Source organism: Camellia sinensis, chromosome 14 (assembly GCF_055761805.1).
Source record: "Camellia sinensis isolate YWXY chromosome 14, ASM5576180v1, whole genome shotgun sequence".
Lineage (NCBI taxonomy): Eukaryota > Viridiplantae > Streptophyta > Magnoliopsida > Ericales > Theaceae > Camellia > Camellia sinensis.
Window position 1 is genome coordinate 73,741,797 of NC_138974.1, and position 7,399 is coordinate 73,749,195.

A 7,399-nucleotide genomic window follows, 5' to 3' on the forward strand; every position below is an offset into this window, starting at 1 on the left:
AAAGTTGAAACTGTTGTTCATGTCTTGTTGCACTGCCCTTTCTCCTGGTTTATCTGGTCATCAGTGATACATGATTGGGGTTTTAATTGGTGCATTCAAGGATCAGTGGAAGGTCTCTTCAACTAGTGGATGGATGGAAAATTTAAGAGACTTGAAAAGAAAATTCGCGATATCCTTAGTTGTTCTGTGGACTCTCTGGAGACATAGGAATGAGTGTGCCTTCTCTATGTCACAACCCAATTCCTCAGGTCTATATGAACTCATCAAAACCAGAACTGTTCTCAGGCTTAAAGCATCTACAAAGGACTTTCCTTTCTCAGTTGATGACTACATGTTCAAGTGGAATCAAATCAGATGTTGAATCAAATGGTGTAAAGCAGGTGTATCTGGTCATGCTTTGCTTTGGTAATCTATTTGTCTGCTGCTCAGTTTTGGGAAAAACTGCCTTGTTTGGTGATATGGTGTCTAATAAAATTGTGTGTTGGTTGAACAACTCTAATCTGTTTCTGCTGGTCTATGAAGCACGGATACTTCAAAAAGGGTGATGTATCCGTATCGGATACTTATCGGATACCGATACTCCTCGGATACTCGCGGATACGTATCAGATACTTCTTAAAAGTATCGGATACTTCTTAATTAATTTTTTATTAATTTTGAAGTATCGGATACTTAATTTTGAAGTATCAGATACTCGAAGTTATATATTACTTATAATATTTTGTTTAATTCTTTCATAAGAGGAATATAGTGAGAGCTTAAGTAATAGAATTTGTCAAATTGATGTATCCTTGTTGTCTCTCTCACTTCTCTCTTGCTTTCTCACTCTCTCACGTTTCTTCTCTCTGCTCTCATTCTTTTTTTGGTGTTGGCATGTAAGGATGATGTTTAATTTGTATTTGCTTTTGCTTTTAGTTTTGAATGTTTTATGAATGTTTGAGCAATTTTAGGTTAATAGGAATCCCTCTCTTTATTTATTAATTTACTTTAAGTTTTATTTTCATGCATATTACATTATTAAAATCACAAAAAAAAAATATATATTATGAATGTATCCCCGCTGTACCCGTATCATATTTTTTCAAATTTTGACATATCGCCATATCCACATCCCCATATCACTATATTCGTATCCGTGCTTCCTAGGCTATCATTGATGACTTAAAAAAGTATATTTGCTGAAATTTTTATTTAAAAATGGTTTTTTGGCTTTGGCTTTAGCTAAGGTCTTGTGATATTCACTAATGAAGGGGAACAAGTTGAAGCTATTGACCTTGAAGACTCTTAATTTTGTAGGAATCTTTCTTCTTTATCAAGTTGTCTTTTGCTTTAAGTTTTATTTTTATGCATACTGCATTACTAAAAATTGTTAAAATAATATTTTTTACGAACGTATCCCCGCCGTACCCGTATCCTAGTTTTTCAAATTTTGTCGTATCGCCGTATCGTATCGTATCCGTATCCGTATCCCGTATACGTATCCGTGCTTCCTAGCTGCTGGTGATCTGTTTCTGCTACTCTTGGTTGAACTGATCTGCTCTACTGCTAGTCTTGGTAATTGCTAGCTGATTGCTAATGGTTGAAAGCTACTGCTTTGCTGATTGCTAATGGTTGGATTGCTAGTGGTTGGTCTGCTGATTGCTTGTTTGTTGTGGCTGTATTTTGGTAGTTTATGCTTACTGGTTTTGTTGTGGCTTTGTTTTGCTCTGCTTGTTGGTTTCTCACCAACTGGAGCTTGGAGCTTGAGCTAGTTCCGAGCTCCTCTTTATTGAGGTTCTTTATCATACTTTGTATGTTTTTATCAATAAAGATTTATTTTGCCGATAAAAAAAAAAAAGGATTCAAGTAGTACTTTTATAGAACGATAAGATTAAGATTATTAAAACAAATAATTTAAATTTAAATTAATATTATTCTTTTGTAACACATCATAATATAAAATATCATTACATTCATTAAAGTTAACTTTATTGTGATTTTATGTCAGACATCATATTTCTAGAAGTGATTTATATACACGTATAGCGTCCAATTTGATGTTGACTGATTAAAATAATGGAACTCAATACTTTTTTTTGTTAAGTTTTTAGAAGATAAATTGACAAATGTCAAATGATAAATAGTGTGGAGTATTATTTTAAGGAATAATGATTCAACAAAAATGATTAGGTATATTTAAAGCACCTATTAACGTTTCTTGAATAATTTTTAAATAAAAATTTTGAATTTATAGTATTATTGATAATACACCTTCATCAGCTCAACTAGAAAAGATATGCAAAAATAATTTGGTTAAAATTAAAAATTTGCGGTTATTATGATGTGTCACATAATTAATCAGAACCTGTTTCAGAACTGAAATTATTATGGTTATAGAGATTTTGTGTCTAATTCCCTTTGGAGACACTTTTATTATTTGAATTGTAATTTTTCATGAATCAATATGAATAATTCTTACGATCTTACTGATATAAGCATAAATTCTACCATTGAGTCAACCTACCTTAAACATTTTTTGGTGTAATAAAATACTTAAATATGGTCATATAAAAGTATTATAATAGATCATAATCAAACATCACTTGAAGTATAATTAAAGACCCGATGCATCACTTTAGACGTAACCAAAGCATAAGAAATTAGTAAAGACATATTCGATTAATAACTAAAATAATATTCCATGAGTTATAACTAAGTCATAATTTATATATTATAAAATTTTCCGTTGTTTTTATTTTTTATTTTTTAGAAAAAAAAATATTTTGAAACACATAGAATTCATGAGTTTTGGTAAATTTGATTAACACAATTGACGGTTTGATTTCATGTTGAGAATGTACTTTTTTTTAAAAAAAAAAACTTTAAAAGTAATTATTGTTTTGAGACTTTTACATAAGATTACAAACATAGTGATAAAAATTTTCATCAGTCATTGTAAAACTCCGTATTTCGAGATAGTAAATTATCATATTTTGGTATTTTGTTAGAATATTAAATTGGGAATCAAATATGTTAAGATCCTAAATTTTGTTGTATTTGGAGAAATTTATTTCAATGTGTTTTGAAGAAGAAAAATTTGTAAATTCATGGAAAATGGTATTGTTTTTGGTTATCAAATTCGGTGGAAAGATTTGAGAAAAATCTTGGTAAATCTTGACAAAATCAAAGCATGGTGTAGGCATGACATAGGGGAAGAAATTTGAGCCAATTTGGAGGCATGGTGTAGGCATGACATATCGCGCCCGCGACCACCATAACTGCGCCTGCGATCAAGGACCACTCCCAGGCCTATTTAAGTTGAGCTTGACTAAGTTATTGGCATCCCTTCTTTGTTTGATGATCCACTGGTTCACTAGTATTTCCAATTTGTTTAGAATTTTTGAAGTTGAGTTTAAGTTTACTTTCGGCATGCCGAAACCAACCATTCCGAGAAGAAGTGAGGAAATGTGGTGACATAAGATGAAGTATGAAATAAGGTGAAGAGATTGGCGAAAGAACGGTGTTAAACCGTTAAGAGTCAAGGAAGTTATGGAGTCCGGACGGTGAGCCAAAGAAATGTCAAAAATGGAAAGGTCTTAGTTTTGGTTAAATTTTAGAGCTCTGACAGCATTCGAGAAGGAGCGGGACGAGGCATGTGAGAATGGAACAGAAACTAGGCTGTGAGGAGAATCCAACAACACAAAAATGAGGCAAAACGGAGTTGCGATGGAGGAGATATAAGGACCTAAAGTAGAGGGTTTGAAACTGAATTTCTGAGTCCTATCGTGCATGCTGTGGCTATTTGGAGAAGATGAAGTTGGGTTTTATCCAGTGCTTCTCTGCTTATGGTGTTAAGATGCATCCGAGTTAGTTGGACGGTCCGATGTTTTTCGAGAATGACTATCCTAAGGTTTCTCGACACGTACGATCCATTTTCAAAGTTAGATTCTACAAATTCCAAGTCCGTGTTAGAGATCCACAACCAACAAGCTTGGAAGAATCAAACACGAGATTAGTGGTGAGATCGTGTCCGATTGACGTGAGATTTCAGTAGGATCTACAACTATCACCCTCCTTAGATATATGTTAATTTTGTTTATGATATATATATGCTGCATGTGAAATTAAGTCTTATTATCTGTTATTGTATTTCAAGTTAAGAAAAGAAGATGGAACTAAATTGTTGATTTTCAACATGGTTGAAATCTTTGATCCATTTGCAAAGGCTCTAATAAATTCTAGAAATTTTCTATGTAAAATATGAAGATACAAGAGCTTATTTAGCATATCTTTTACTTTTCTAAATTTTTATAAAACCATCGGAGAGTATTTTACGACCGAAACAATTATTTTTCTAAACTACCTCACACAACCCTGCAGAGACAGCTATTTCAAATGAATGCCATTTTCTATACAAAATTGATTTTCATGCAATACCACTTGGAAAAGTTAGGTTTTTGAGTTATCTTTCATGTGCCACTAATTTCACTGAAAATCGATGAGTATCGAAAGAGTAATTTCAGTTTTTCCCAAGTGTGACAGATTCTGTCCAATTTCCTGAGAAAAATGTTTTCTTCATGTTAAAAAGATTTCAGCCTTCAAGTTCTTCTGGAAAAGTATTTCTAACTTGAGTATATAGCAAAAAATTTAGATCTCACTTCTGTTTGATGTCATTTGAAGCCTCGTTTCATTTTTCAAGCTTGAACTCCCTGTTTTGAAGTTGCTGAAATCCCCTGTTTGAAAATACCAGTTTTCTTCCAAAAATAAATTCTCTACCTTAAACTCACTTTTAGCCTTCAATGCCTTTAGTAAAATCATCCTAACCTGTTTATCTAAATTTAGAATCTAGAATCAACTATTTTTTACACCGTTTGGTATTTCTTTTGATTTTACCAACCTGGATCATCTGTGCTGAAATTTGCTGAAAATAATTTGGAAGATTAGTAATAATGCGTGTTATTTTGTGCATCTCTATTTTGTTCATTATTTGGTATATTGTTTATTTTGGATCTGTTTTATGTGGTTTAAAGTTATAGATAATATTGTTCACATGATGCATGGATATTAATAATTTTGAAGATGAAATCTGGACTGACTGGGTGGTTGGGTTTTCATGTTCTGTGTTCCTGTTCCTATGACATGTTCTTGTGATCTGTTTTGGAGATAATTGGTGGTTTTTAACAGAGTAAGCTCTGTTCCAGTTGTTCTGCACAATTGTGTCGTGTTACCCTAAGATGGCACGTGGTGAATTATGGCTTTTTCGGATTTATGGTGGATAAGGGAGGCAGTGAAGGTCTCACACAAAGGGAGTACCTCTGGAAGGTCGTGATTCTTGGCGGTCCATTGATGTTAGGCTTTGGTATCTAACCTGAGGCATAAGCATCCTTGGTACTGGATCTGATGTAGGACCAAGGAGGGGTCCGAATAGCCTCGTGTCCATTGCTTAGTAGTTGGGTAAGAACTGTTGGAAAACTGGTTTTTATAAGGCTTATTTTGGGCCAACTTTGAGCCCAAAATTGACTGGGCCCCAAACGTCTTTTGGGGCGGGTCCGAACAGGTGACGTGTTCCTTGCCGTGTGATAAGTCACACGGTGAAGACAGTTCGTCAAAACCATTTATGAGTGAATGGAAAGTTGACGTCGTTTTCGAGTTCGTGGAATTGGATATTTAAATATTTAAATGTGGGTTTCCTTGAAATGGGTTGTCCCACATTGAAACCTTAAGAGAGTTTGTGTATGTATATAAACTTTAGGTGGTAACACTTGGGTTGGGCCCCAGGAGGCACCCCAAGTTTGTAGAAGGGAGGAGTTATGGACAAATGAAACCTTAGCCCAAAACACCACACGCACCGCCATCCGTCCGTGCCGAGCACAGTTGTGGGTCGGGTCGGTTCTAATATTAATTTTTTAGACAAAATTTATTTGAATTTTTTCCAAAATTTCTTACCAGAAAAATTAATTTAAATTTTGTAATTTGAATTTGAATTCAAATTCTTGTCCAAAATTTGTGCCTCCTTTTGTCCGAATTTCCTACAGAAACTGCCGAACAGATTTAAACAGTTTCAGATCTGTTAAACTGTCCAAACAGATTCAAAATCTGGACAATTTTTCAACTGTAGCAGTTAATCTGTTGAAACAGTTTGCAGATCTATTTGATTTCAAACAGCACATGTTCAAATTCAAAACAACACATGTTCACTTCTTTTGTACCTGTTCGGGTCAGGTTAATTTGTTTATATATATCAGCCTTTTCAGCAGTCTTGGATATGTGAAAATCAGTCTGTAATTTGTATTTTGCTGTCCAATTTTCTCATTTGCATTATTTTTCCTTCATTCTAGTTTTAGAGAAAAATTTAAGAGAGTATAGAACACAAGGTTCTAGTTTGCCAGACAAATTTGTTTGGAGTGCTACTACAAATTTGTAAAGATCATTGTATCCTGGAAGATAGACGCCATATAACCGTATGCACCGTAGCGGAGCGAATCTGTCTTAAGAATAGAGTGTCACACATTCGACTTCGTCTTTAAAAATTCATTCGGTTTGGTAAAAATAAATTCGGTACATTCTTTATTTTATTTGTTTGATTTTGTTTCAATTTATTTATTGTACACAGAAGATTGTTCCAACAAGAACAGCTCTCTACGGAGAGTTGTTTAGAAATATTGACTTGCGAACAGTTAACATGATTAATTATTTTCTTTAAGTATTTTGTTTGTCCTGCCCTCATTTATTTAATTATGTTGGTTATTATACTATGCATATAACTATATTATCAGGATGGGTCGATTATCGTGTTGTAGTATTCTATTGGGTTGTCAAGCTCATGGCTTTCTTTGTATTACCTTGGCATTTTATGCCAGGTACTGAAGAGATTGTGAAGAGGAAAACGATGTAGCGGACTTAGCAGTGATTGGTTAGGAGTGCTCAAGAGAACATTTTAGATGGGATTGTCATACTAGATGTGTTACTTTAATTCCTTTTGGAGAGAGATGTACATTATATTTTTATGTAGAGAAAATTTATTGTAATTTGAGGTTTATTTGGATCTTAAATGGTCCTGAAAATTAAGGTCGTTACAATCATTATCAAATCTGTTTATATTTGACTTTCAATTGTTAAAATTTTCTATACATAAAATATTAAGGCTCAAAAATTAATTTTTCATTTTAAAAATAAATTTATGTGCATTGCATGGATCACCTACTAGTTTCTCTACTATAAAATAATAATTCAAAAAAAAAAGTTACAACTTTTTGGGATATTAATTTTGAATTATTATGATTCTATTATGAAATTGTGTACCATAAAAAAAAGTCTTGGTTATGAACCATTATATTTATGTTAGAACCAGTTGTTAGGGAATTAGGGAGTTTACAAGCGCACAACAATACCGCCCACATTAAGAACCAATATATATTAT